The following is a 12868-nucleotide window of genomic DNA, read 5'->3' as shown; positions in this document are numbered from 1 at the left end:
AGGGCTGAGCATAGAGGGATGGATGGGTTGGGGGGGGAGCGTGGGAACACCAGGGCCAAATGAGCAACGCCAGGAATGGAGGAGAGACCGTGCGAGAGAAGCTGAAGACCTTAAAAAGATAAAAAGAGTGTATTACGAGCAACTTTATACAAGAAGTTTTGAGAGAGAACCTCTTCCCCGGTGACTGGCCTTCAGGCCCCCACCTGTATGCATAGATTAACGAATAGGAACAGAGCAGACTTAGAGCTTTTGGTGCAAGAAGGGAGGTGCAAGCTCATCTTGATTTGTCGAGGTCGAGCTGGTGACAAAAATCATAATGAAAAGGCATGTCTTGGGCAGCCCAGGTGACTCAGCAGTTTAGCGCGGCCTTGGGCCCAGGGTGTGATCCTAGAGCCCCAGGATCGAGTCCCACATCGGGCTCCCTGCATGGAGCCTGCTTCTCCCTCTGCCTGTGTCTCTACCTCTCTCTCTCTCTCTTTCTCTCTCTGTGTGTGTGTGTGTATCATGAATAAATAAATAAAATATCTTTTTAAAAAAAGGCACATCTTGTCCAAAGACCACCTCGATCGGAGGAAAAGCAACAAGCCGTCCTGGAAGCGAGACAGGGATGAAAATTAGTTGGACCGCTCTCGACTGTCCATGAGAGAAGCAAAGCCTCTGATCAGAACTCCCCTGGCCTCTCATTGCTTAGAAGGGAGAAGACCTCATTCAGTTCAGCGAATATTGCTGAATTCCTGCTGCAGGCCAGATATTTTGCCAAATGGCTGGGATATTAAATCAAATGAAGTCCCGGCTCGGAGCTGGAGGGAAGCACTATGCCCTGGTCCCAGGCAGGATGTGTTCAAAACTCCCCAGCAGGGTGTACAGAGCCCTGCATGCCCTGATGGGCCACCGGCTTCGCAGCTCGTCTGCCAGATGGCTGGCATCTCCTGTGACCCGGGGCCTCACCCCTGCACCTGCCAGAATCCGATCTTCATTCCGGTTTTGCCACATCAGTGGGATTCCCTCTTCCCGTGTCACCTGGGGTCGACCCTGGTGTCTCTCTCTGCAATTCCCAGCACCCACCTTCCCCTGGCTCCCTCCCTTTGGGCAATCAGCGTGCCTGCTTATTTACATGTACATAAAATTTTTAAACGCATTTTATATCTAAAATGAGTGCTTGAACGTGTCTGCCATAAACAAACTGGTTTGGGAAACATGAATTAGAGACCTCTTCTGCATGCACTGTGATACAGATTCTTGGAAATCCTCATTTTTATTTAAATAAGTAAGACTGGGTCTTTTTGGAAACCACTTTTCATGTAGTAAATCTCAAAATTAGACCAGAACTCAGGAATTAGAATTTTTCATAAAATTGCGTGTGTGTGTGTGTGTGTGTGTGTGTGTTTGAGTCACGAAAAAATAAGGCTCGTTTTAGAATGAACACCTATATATACTTCTGTCATTCAGAGGCAATCTGAAGTAATTTTTTGTTCTATTTTTTTTAATTGCTTCCTGTGTCCCATTTTTCCTTGTTGTATATAATCACATTGGTGTATAGATATAATTTTAAGTTTTCTTTTTTTTTAAAGATTTTATTTATTCATGAGAGAGACACACAGAGGCAGAGACACAAGCAGAGGGAGAAGAAGGCTCCTTGTGGGGGGACCAACGTGGGGCTCGATCCCAGGACTCCGGGATCACGCCCTGAGCCCAAGACAGATGCTCAACCACTGAGCCACCCAGGCGTCCCTAATGAATTTCTTAGTTTGGTTGTAAATGCTCTCATGAGTAGGGACATGGGAGTGAAACAGTAAGAAGTGAAGGGTTTTGAGTATTGTCACTGCAGTGACTTACTTCTCAATTACCTCCGTAGGCTCGCATCTGACCCACCTCTGGTGGCTGTGATTATGGCTTCTGGTTGACATTCAACCTGTGAGTTTTTGTTTTTTCTTTTTCCCCAAGGAGTGGAGAGATTCTAGCTCAACCTTCTTTGGCATCTTAGTGTTAGCCGATGGAGATTACTACATGCTCTTGTCTCAGGACTTCAGTTCTGACCCACTGTTAACCCTTTTTATTTGTTTCACCTCAGTTTTTTGCTTTGGAAAAATTACCAAAAAAACCCCAATGAAATGTTGAAACAGCAGTACAGTGAGCATCAGGATCCTTTCAGCTAGATTTTCTAGTTAACATTTTAATGTTTTGCCGCATCTGTTCTTTCTCTGTAGACAGACGGATGGACAGACACATTTTTCTGTACTATTTGTTTTTTTTTTCTTTTTTTATTTATTATTTATGATAGTCCCACAGAAAGAGAGAGAGAGGCAGAGACATAGGCAGAGGGAGAAGCAGGCTCCATGCACCGGGAGCCTGACGTGGGATTCGATCCTGGGTCTCCAGGATCGCGCCCTGGGCCAAAGGCAGGCGCCAAACCGCTGCGCCACCCAGGGATCCCTTTCTGTACTATTTGAAAGTAAGTTGCAGAGTTTTTATTTTTAAGACTTCATTTTTTAGAGCAGTTTTAGGTTCATAGCAAAATTGAGGGGGAAGTACAGATTTTTCCCATAAACCCTCTGTCCCCTCACATATATGGCCTCCACCACTATCAACACCCCCAACCATCCCCATTGTTGCAGTTGATGAACCACAGACACATCATTATCACCCAGAGCCCATCGTTTACAGTAGGGTTTACTCTTGGTGTTACACTGTGTGTTGCTTTGGATAAATGCGTAATGACATGTATCCACTATTATATTGTCATACAGGATAGTTTCACTGCCCTAAAAAAATCCCCTGTGCTCCACTTGTTCATCTCTCCCCTTCTTCCCAACCCCTGGTAAACACTGATCTTTTTATTGTCTCTATAGTTTTGCCTTTTCCAAAAATGTCATATTGTTGGAATCCTACAGTATGCAGCCTTTTCAGATTGGCTTCTTTCACTCAGTAATATGGATTTATGGCTCCTCCATTTCTTTTCATGACTTGATAGTTTATTTCTTGTTATCACTTAATAATATTCCATTTTCTGGATCTACCACAGTTTACTTATCTATTTAACTACTAAAGGACATCTCGATTGCTTCCAGGTTTTGGCAATTGTGAATAAAGCTGTTATAAACATCTGTATGCAGGTTTTTTGTGTTTGTGTGTGGACGTAAATTTTCAGTCCCTAACGATAAATACTAAAGAATACGATTGTTGGAATGTATAGCAGAGTAGGTTTAGTTCTGTAAGATACTGCCAAATTGTTTTCTAAAATGTCTGTACCACTTTGCATTCCTACTAACAATAAATGAAAAATCCTGTTTTTCACAGGATCCTTGTCCTGTGACAAAAAAATCCTCCACACCCTTGTCAGTATTTGGTGCTGTCAGTGTTCTGGATCTTGGCCATTCTAATAGATGTGTAGTAGTATGTCATTGTTTTGATTTGCATTTCTCTGTTGGCATATGATATGGGAAAAATTTTCAATTGCCAATAATCATACCTCAGATGAACCTCATTGGCTATGATACTGTCACTATGCAAAGCTTGTTGGCATATGATATGGAACATCTATTTTGGGGGGAAGTTTTTACTTTATTTATTTATTTTAATTAGGTTCCACACCCACCATGGGACTTGAACTCACAACCCCTGAGATCAAGGGTCACCTGCTCTACCAACTGAGCCAGCCAGGTGCCCTGTGGAATGTCTTTTTATAGGTTTGTCATCCATATATTCTGTTTGGTGAGGAGTCTATTAAGGTCTTTAGCCCATTTTTAAATTGGGTTATCTGTTTTTATTGTTGAGTTTTAAGAGTTCTTTGTGTATTTTGGTTAATTGTCCTTTATCAGATTTGCCTTTTACAATTATTTTCTCCCAAACTGTGCTTGTCTCTTCACTGTCTTTATGGAGCAGAAGTTTTTCATTTTAATGAGGTCTAGTATGACAGTTCTTTCTTTCCTGGATCACACCTTTGGTGTTGTATCTAAAAAGTCACCGCCAAACCCAAGGTCATCTAGATTTCTCCTCTGTCTTCTAAAGAGTTCTCTGTTTTATAAATAGGTCTGTGATCCATTTTGAGTTTTTTGAAAGGTCTCTACCTAGATTCCTTTCCTCTTTCTTTCTTTCTTTCTTTCTTTCTTTCTTTCTTTCTTTCTTTCTTTCTTTCTTTCTTTCTTTCTTTCTTTCTTTCTTTCTTTCTTTCTTTCTTTCTTTCTTTCTTTCTTTCTTTCTTTCTTTCTTTCTTTCTTTCTTTCTCTTTATTTCTGTGGATGGCCAATTGTTCTAGCACCACTTGTTGAAAGGACTGTCTCTGCTCCCTGTGTTGCCTTTGCTCCTTTGTCAGAGATCAGTTGACTCTATGTGAGTCTGTGTCTGGACTCTCTGTGCTGTTCCATTGATCTGTTTGTCTCTTCTTTGGCCAATACACTGTCTTGATTACTATAGTTTTATAGTAGTGTTGAAGTTAGGTAATGCCAGTCTCCCACCTTTGTTCTTCTTCTACAGTGTTATGTCACCTGTTCTGGGTCATTTACCTCTCCATATAAACCTTAGAATCAGTTTGTCAGTATTCATAAAATAGCTTGCTGGGATTTTGGTTGGGATTGCCTTGAATCTATAGCTCAAGTTTGGAAGAACTAACCTCTTGGCAATATTTAGTCTTCTAGTAGAATGTGAGATGTCTCTCCATTTATTAATTCTGCTTTGATTTTGTTCATCTGAAATTACATTTTTTCCTCTTATACATCTTGTATTTTGTTAGATTTAAACCTAAGTGTTTCATTTTGGGGAGTACTAATGTAAATGGTATTGTCTTAAATTTCAAATTCCATTCTTTCAATGCTAGTTTATAGGAGTGATTGACTTTTATATATTAACATTGTATCTTGACACCCTTGCTATAATTACTTATTAGTTCTAAGAGGTTTTTTTTTTTTGTCAATTCTTTCAGTTTTTTTACATAGTCATGTCATCTGTGAACAAAGACAGTTTTATGTCTTCCTTCCCTATCAGTATACCTTATTTCCTTTTTCCCCCCTCATTGTGTTAGCTTGGACTTCCAGTACAATGTTGAAAAGGAGTGGTGAGAGGGGATATTCTTGCCTTGTTTCTTTCCTGATCATGTGGGAAAACTTCTAGTTTCTCACCATTAAGTGATAGTACTAGTAGTTTTCTTGTAGATATTCTTTATCGAGTTGAGAAAGTTCTGCTCTTTTCTTAGTTTACTGAGAGTTTTTATCATCACTGGGTATTAGATTGTGTTAAATGCTTTTTCTGTATTTGTTGATGTGATCATGTGCTGCTTCTTTATTAGCCTGCTGATATTGATGTATTATATTAATTGATTTTCAAATATCAAATCAGCCTTCCATCTGGGATAAATCCCACTTGGTTGTGGTATATGATTCTTTTAATACATTGCTGGATTCAATTTTCTGATATGTTGTTGAGGATTTTTACGTCTACGTTCATGAGAGATATTGGTCTGTAGTTTTCTTTTCCTGTAATGTCTTTGTCCTGTTTTGGTATTAGAATAATGCTAGGTTTTTTTTGTTTTTTTGTTTTTTAATTTTTATTTATTTATGATAGTCACAGAGAGAGAGAGAGAGAGAGAGGCAGAGACACAGGCAGAGGGAGAAGCAGGCTCCATGCACCGGGAGCCTGACGTGGGATTCAATCCCGGGTCTCCAGGATCGCGCCCTGGGCCAAAGGCAGGTGCCAAACCGCTGCGCCACCCAGGGATCCCTAATGCTAGGTTTTTAGAATAAGTGAGGAAGCATTCCCTCTGCTTCTGTCTTCTAGAAGATATAATAGAGAATTGGTTTAATGTCTTACCTAAATGTTTGGTAGAATTCGCCAGTGAACCCATCTGGGCTTGGTGCCTTCTGTTTTAGAAGGCTATTAATTATTGATTCAATTTATTTGATAGATACAGGCCTATTCAGATTGTTGATTTCTTCTTGTGTGAGTTTTGGCATATTGTGTCTCCAAGGAATTAATCCATCTCATCTAGGTTATCAAACCTGTAGGCCTAGGGTTGTTCATAGTATTCCTTTATTTAAAAGTAAGCTGCAGTTTTTGATACTTTTTTTTTTTAAAGATTTTATTTATTTATTCATGAGAGACACACACAGAGAGAGGCAGAGACACAGGCAGAGGGAGAAGCAGGCTCCACGCAGAGAGCCCAACGTGGGACTTGATCCCAGGTCTCCAGGATCAGGCCCTGGACCGAAGAGGGCGCTAAACCACTGAGCCAACCCAGCTGCCTCCCATCTGACTCTTGATTTTGGCTCAGGTCATGATCTCAGGGTCATGAGATCCAGCCCTGCATCAGGCTGCATGCTGGGTGTGGAGCCTGCTTGAGATTCTCTCTTTTCTTCTCCCTCTGTGCCTCTCCCCCCCTCAGAAAAACTCCAACTCCTCCTCAAAAAAGCCCCAACCCTCCCCTCCAAAAAAACCTTAAGCATTTTCTCCTACATAGCCACAGTACCATTATCACACTAAGAAAATTGACTTATTAATTCTCATTGATTTCTTAATAATTAGCTTACTAATCACAAGGGAGAAAAAGTGGTCTTAATCAGATGATCAAGTATAACATCATCAGTATGGTAGTCTGACATTATATGCCTTCTAATGTGATGCAGAGGTAAATCCCCATTATCTACAGAGTGTGCCAAAAATATTTAACCTGAATCTGGTATTGAGGACATAATCAGACAATTGAGGACATAATCAGACAAATCCAATGTGTAGGACATGCTACAAACCAATTGACCTGGACTCTTCTGAAAAAAAAGTCAGTGACATGAGTAAACAAAAATGGGAGGAAGTGGGCTGTTCCTAATTTAAGAGGTTAAGGAGACGAAATAGCCACATGTGATGGGTGAAGTTTAATTGGAACCCACATGTGAAGAGAAAGGCTGTAAAAGACATTTGGGGGGCAGTTGGTTAGATCTTAATATGTACTGTATGTGATGACAGTGAATCGTTATTATATAAAACAGTGTTAGAGGCTGTGGTGATTCCAGTTCTAACTTGGTTTTTTCTTTTGATATTTTATTATAGTTTCACTGAGCAAATGGGGCCATATAGCCTATTATATATTTTAATAAGAATCAGAGCTGTTAAAAAAAAAAAAAAAAAAAAAAAGAATCAGAGCTGTTTTCTGTGCCAGTCTCTGGTGGAGAGTTTTGCAGTGAATGTTTCCAGAAGACTGCACCTTGCTGTAAGTGCAGGTATGTGGGCCACTGAGAGAGCTCCTCTCTCTGGCAGATTCAGGACCTTTGCATTGCTGACCATGATCACGAGTTTTTAGCTTAGGGGTCAGAGACAGGACTAGAATAGTAAAGCCCTGTATGAAGTAAGGGAAAGCCCTGCATGAAGGCATACGTTATTCCTCTCTCTGAAGGAGGCGGAACCAAGCATCCTGGGGATATTCTAAAACACAGACTTCAAAAAATCTACAGTAATGCTATGTAGGTTTCAACTCTTTCTTTTATAGTGAAAAAGGACATGGTAGGCTTTTTGTTTCCTAAAGATTGACTGTTTTCAGATTCCACATCATTTGTTCATTCATTTTTTAAATTTATCATTCAATAAATAGTTACTGGGACGCCTGGGTGTCTCAGTGGTTTGGCACCTGCCTTTGGCTCAGGTCGTGATCCCGGGATCCGGGATCGAGTCCCATGTCGGGCTCCCTGCATGGAGCCTGCTTCTCCCTCTGCCCATGTCTCTGCCTCTGTCTCAGTCTGTGCCGCTCATGAATAAATCAATCAATCTTGGGCAGCCCCGGTGGCTCAGCGGTTTGGCGCCTGCCTTTGGCCCAGGGCGTGATCCCGGAGACCCAGGATCGAATCCCAAGTCGGGCTCCCGGTGCATGGAGCCTGCTTCTCCCTCTGCCTGTGTCTCTGCCTCTCTCTCTCTCTGTCTCTATGAATAAATAAAATAAAATCTTTAAAAAAATAAATAAATAAAATAAATCTTTAAAAAAAGAATAGTTACTGAATGTCTGCTGTGCATCAGGTACTGTGCTAAGTAAAGAGTATGTGGGGCAGCCCCGGTGGCTCAGCGGTTTGGCGCCGCCTTCGGCTCAGGGCTGATCCTGGAGACCCTGGATGGAGTCCCGCGTCAGGCTCTCTGCATGGAGCCTGCTTCTCCCTCTGCCTGTGTCTCTGCCTCTCTTTCTCTCTCTCTCTCTCTGTCTCTCTGTCTTTCATGAATAAATAAATAAAATCTTTAAAAGAAATTGCTATATAAGAGATTCAGAATATTAAGGACAGAAGCCAAAAGAGGGTTTTAAAAACTAGGTCCTTTTAATTTTCTCTTTGCTATAATAATTAAGTAATAAATAACGATTGCCTTCACTGATTTCTTAGCCCTCTGCTTAGGTTTCTTTCTTGCTTTTGTTAAAAAAAAAAAAAAAGGGCAGCCCTGGTGGCGCAGTGGTTTAGCGCCGCCTGCAGCCCTGGGTGTGATCCTGGAGACCTGGGATCAAGTCCCATGTCAGGCTTCCTGCATGGAGCTCGCTTCTCCCTCTGCCTGTGTTTCTGCCTCTCTCTCTCTGAATAAATAAATCTTAAAAAAAAAAAAAAAAATCCGAACAGTAAAGTTCCCTGTGTTCAGAGGAGTCATGTTTCCCTAGAGGAGACATGATGTGCCTTCCAGTCTCCTCCCCCCTTTCTTTAGGGAACAGCTTTCTTGAACAATATTTTATATCAGATACAGCTCACCCATTGAAAGTACACAATCAAATGGTTTTTGGTCCTTTTAGAGAGTGTACACATCACTACAATGAATTTTTTAACATTTTCATTGTTTTAGGAAGAAACCCTACCCGTTTGTAGTCATGCTCTACTTTCCCCCAACCACTCCTAGCCCTAGGCAGCTGCTAATCTACTTTCTACCACGATAGATTTGCCTATTTGGGGCATTTTGCATAAATGGAATCATACAGTATTTGGTCTTTTGTGACTGGCTTTCACTTTGTATAATGTTTCAAGATTCATCCATGCTGAAGCATGTAACAATACTTCATTCCTTTTTATGGTGAATGATAATCCATGATATAGATAGTCCACATCTAGTTTATCCACTAATCAGCTGATAGACATTTAGGTGGCTTCCACTTTTTGGCTATCGTGAGTAATACTGCTGTAAACATTGATGTTCAGGTTTTTGTGTGGACATAAAATTCTCTTGGGTATGTATAGACCTAGCAGTAGAATTGTTGAGTCCTATAGAAACTATATTTAACCTACTGAGGGGGGTGCGGAGGGCCAGCTGACTGGGGTGGAGGAACAGGTGACTCTTGATCTCAGGGTCATGAGTTTGAGCCCCATGTTGGGTATAGAGATTACTTAGATAAATATATAAACAAAAACTAAAGCAACAACAGGACAGCCCCGGTGGCGCAGCGGTTTGGCACCACCTGCAGCCTGGGGTGTGATCCTGGAGACCTGGGATCGAGTCCCACATCGGGCTCCCTGCATGGAGCCTGCTTCTCCCTCTCCCTCTCCCTCTGCCTGTGTCTCTGCCTCTTTCTCTGTGTCTATGAATAAATAAATAAAATCTTTTAAAAAAATAAAAAATAAAAAAATAAAGCAACAACAACAACAACAACAAACTGAGGAAATCCCAGACTCTTCCAGAGCTGCTTCATCATTTTACATTCTCACCCATGATGTATTCCATTTCTCCCCTACCTTCCATTCTCAGTACTTAAGATGAACAGTAGTGATGGCAACTAGGTACAGCTTTTCATTTCTCAGCTGGAGTACTGACTGGTGCATACCCTCCCTTTTTATATAGAAATATTACAGAGTCATAGATACACATAATTTCTCATGACAGAATATAAAACTTTGTTGAGCAACCTTTTTACTCTATCCCCTCCCTTTGCCTTAACTAAGTTATCTCCGGAGAATAGAATGGCATCATACTTTTTTATTTTTATTTGTTTATTTTAAAATTTTTATTTTTTTAAAATAATCTTCACACCCAACAAGGGACTTGAACTCATGATCTCGAGATCAAGAGTCGTATACTCATTGCTTCTCGGCCTTTTGGCTAAGATCAAGTGAAGAAACACATATTCTGCCCACTGAGCTAGCCAGGTGTCCCAAATACCATACTCTCTCTTTTTTAAAGATTTATTTATTTATTATTTGAGAGAGAGAGAGAGAGAGAGACTGGGGGCTTGGGCAGAGGGAGAGAGAGAATTTCAAGCAGACTCCATGCTGAGCAGGGAGACTGACTCAGGGCTCAATCCCACAACCCTGAGATCATGACCTGAGCTAAAATGAAGAGTCAGATGCTCAACTCACTGAGCTACCCAGACATCCCAGTATCATCCTCTTTTAATGACAGCCTACCAAGTACATCTTTTTTCCAGATGAAGAACAGAATGTCAGAGCAAATGACTAAAGAGTCTCATCCTGTCTGAGAGTCTCTGGTACATTTGAATAATGCAGGCCCTGTTCTCACAGAGATTCATTTCTCTTTTATTATTGGATTTTTAAAAAATTATATTGGATTTTAAAGCAAATCCTAGATATTATGTCGTTTTACCCATAAATATTTCAGTATAGATCTCTAAGAGAAAGACTTTTAAAAATATAGCTATCATGTTATTACCTCACATTAATCTAATTCTTTAATTAATCTTCTAATACATAATCCATACTCAAATGTCTCTAATTTTAGAGATGCCATTTCATAGTTTGTTGTTTTTTTTTTTAATCTGGGCCCAAACAAGGTTCACGTATTTGGTTGTTTGTCTTTTGATTGCCTTTTATTCTAAACTATTTTTGATAAATCAAGTTTAGATAAATAATCATGAAATGACATAAGACATATCTAGTAAGGCATTAAGTAAGTAGGATGTGGTCAAATATGAGTCACCCAGATTTCTAATAGACTCTTCCTTGACCTTGTTGGTAGATATATGACAAATAGGTTAGAGAACCAGATCAACTAGATTTGAAGCCCCATTCCTACCACTGTAGGCTATGTAATCCTGTGCAAGTTAATTTAGTGTTTGTTCTTACTGAAATTATACATGTACATAGTTCAAAAAGACACCTCTGCAAGGCTTGTTACCAACAAAAATGGACAAGAAAGAAAAGCCCTCCTCTGTTACCACCACTACTTGATTTCCTACCTCTGGAGGCATCCACTTTCAATTCTTCTAAGTACTGTGCTTGGTATTTACCTCTAAATCTCTAAATAACATATTTATATTGCTAGTTCTTAATACTTCTGCTTTGGGTATTACCTATTGACTTTCTACAATGGAAGATGAAGATTTGGTACTTGATCACACTCACTGCTTCTCCACCACAGATAGGAAGTTCATCCCCCCATTCTTCTGATACAGTTAGAACAGCATTCAGTCCATATACTATGACCATGAAAATGCTATATGTAGATAACAAGGTTACTGTGTTTTCACTGCACATTTTGTTTTGCTTAGTTTTCTGTGTATTTATCACTAATTCAATTTTATTTTATTTTTTATTTTTTATTTTTTTATTTTTTTATTTATGATAGTCACAGAGAGAGAGAGAGGCAGAGACACAGGCAGAGGGAGAAGCAGGCTCCATGCACCGGGAGCCCGATGTGGGATTCGATCCTGGGTCTCCAGGATCGCGCCCTGGGCCAAAGGCAGGCGCCAAACCGCTGCGCCACCCAGGGATCCCACTAATTCAATTTTAAACTCTTCCTCAGTTGTATGAATCTATTCTCCATACCTTCAAACACGTTAGGTGGTCTATCATTTTCATTTTCTTGAATAAAATCTCTCTAGGAGCCTTCTGATGGGCACTACTCTGGACTGTTTGCTCTTTATCCCTACTGCTGGGCTGTGTCTTGGAGTCACTCTCCACTGTCATACTCTTCTTACTCTTGCTTACTGGATCCCATGGGGGTTTTTTTTTTGTGTGTGTGTTTTTCTTGTTGTTGTTCTTCATTTAGTGGAACATATCCTCTAATAGTTTCCTGAGGAAGGATGCATGAGAGGTAAATTTTTGAGACCTTGCCTGTATGAATCTGTTTTTAATCTCATACTTAATTGATAGTCTGGCTAGGTATAGAATTCTTGGTTAGAAATTATTTTCCCTTAGGGGTACCTGAGTGGCTCAGTTGGTTAAATGTCTGAATTCGGCTCAGGTCATGATCTCAGGGTCCTGGGATCAAGTGTGCGTCTGGGTGCTGCATTCATTGGGGAGTCTGCTTAACTCTCTCCCTGTCTTTCTCTCTTTGCCCCTCTCCCTGCTAATGTTCATGTGCTTTCTCTCTCTCTCTCTCATATGAATAAACTCTAAAGAAGGAAATTATTTTCCCTTAGTATTTTGAAGATATTGTCCCACTGCATTCTAGTCTTTCTCTGTTACTGTTGAGGGGTCTTAATGCCATTCTGATTTATTATTTGCATAAAACCTCTGGAAATTTGACTGTTCTGAAATCTCATGATGCTGTACCTTGATGGAGGGTGATTTTCATATTGTGCTCTACTCTCAGAAGTCCTTTCAGAGGTAAAAGAAAACCCCCAAGCCCTTTAATTATGGAGAGATTTTATTGAGTTACTTCTTTGAATATTTTCTCCCTTTCATTTTTTTCTTCCTAGAACTCCTGTATTCAGATGTCATGTCTCCTAGACTGGCCCTCTAATTTAAAAAGAATTTTTTTCTCTCCTGTTTTCCAACTATTTTTCACTGTACATTCTGAGAGATTTCCTCAACTTATTTTCCAATCTTTTTCATTTCTACTATCGTCTTTTTAATTTTTGAGTTATTATTTTCATTTTATTCACTAAACATGCCTTTTTGAAAAATTGACATCTTTTGTTTCATGAATAAAGTATCTTCTCTCTGAGGATTTTAATCATTTTTTTTCCCTGAGA

The 12868-nt window shown here is 40.1% G+C and overlaps 1 protein-coding gene and 1 pseudogene across 10 annotated transcripts in view; one reads left to right on the top strand and one right to left on the bottom strand.

Annotated features, from left to right (window-relative positions):
• Positions 1-12868, top strand: part of ST3GAL3 (ST3 beta-galactoside alpha-2,3-sialyltransferase 3) — a 197749-nt gene that overhangs the window by 56389 nt on the left and 128492 nt on the right. The window lies entirely within an intron of this gene.
• Positions 3399-3514, bottom strand: LOC144282761 (U4 spliceosomal RNA; annotated as a pseudogene).

This window comes from Canis aureus, chromosome 13 (assembly GCF_053574225.1).
Source record: "Canis aureus isolate CA01 chromosome 13, VMU_Caureus_v.1.0, whole genome shotgun sequence".
NCBI classification, from domain to species: domain Eukaryota; kingdom Metazoa; phylum Chordata; class Mammalia; order Carnivora; family Canidae; genus Canis; species Canis aureus.
This window is presented reverse-complemented; position numbering and strand designations above follow the sequence as displayed.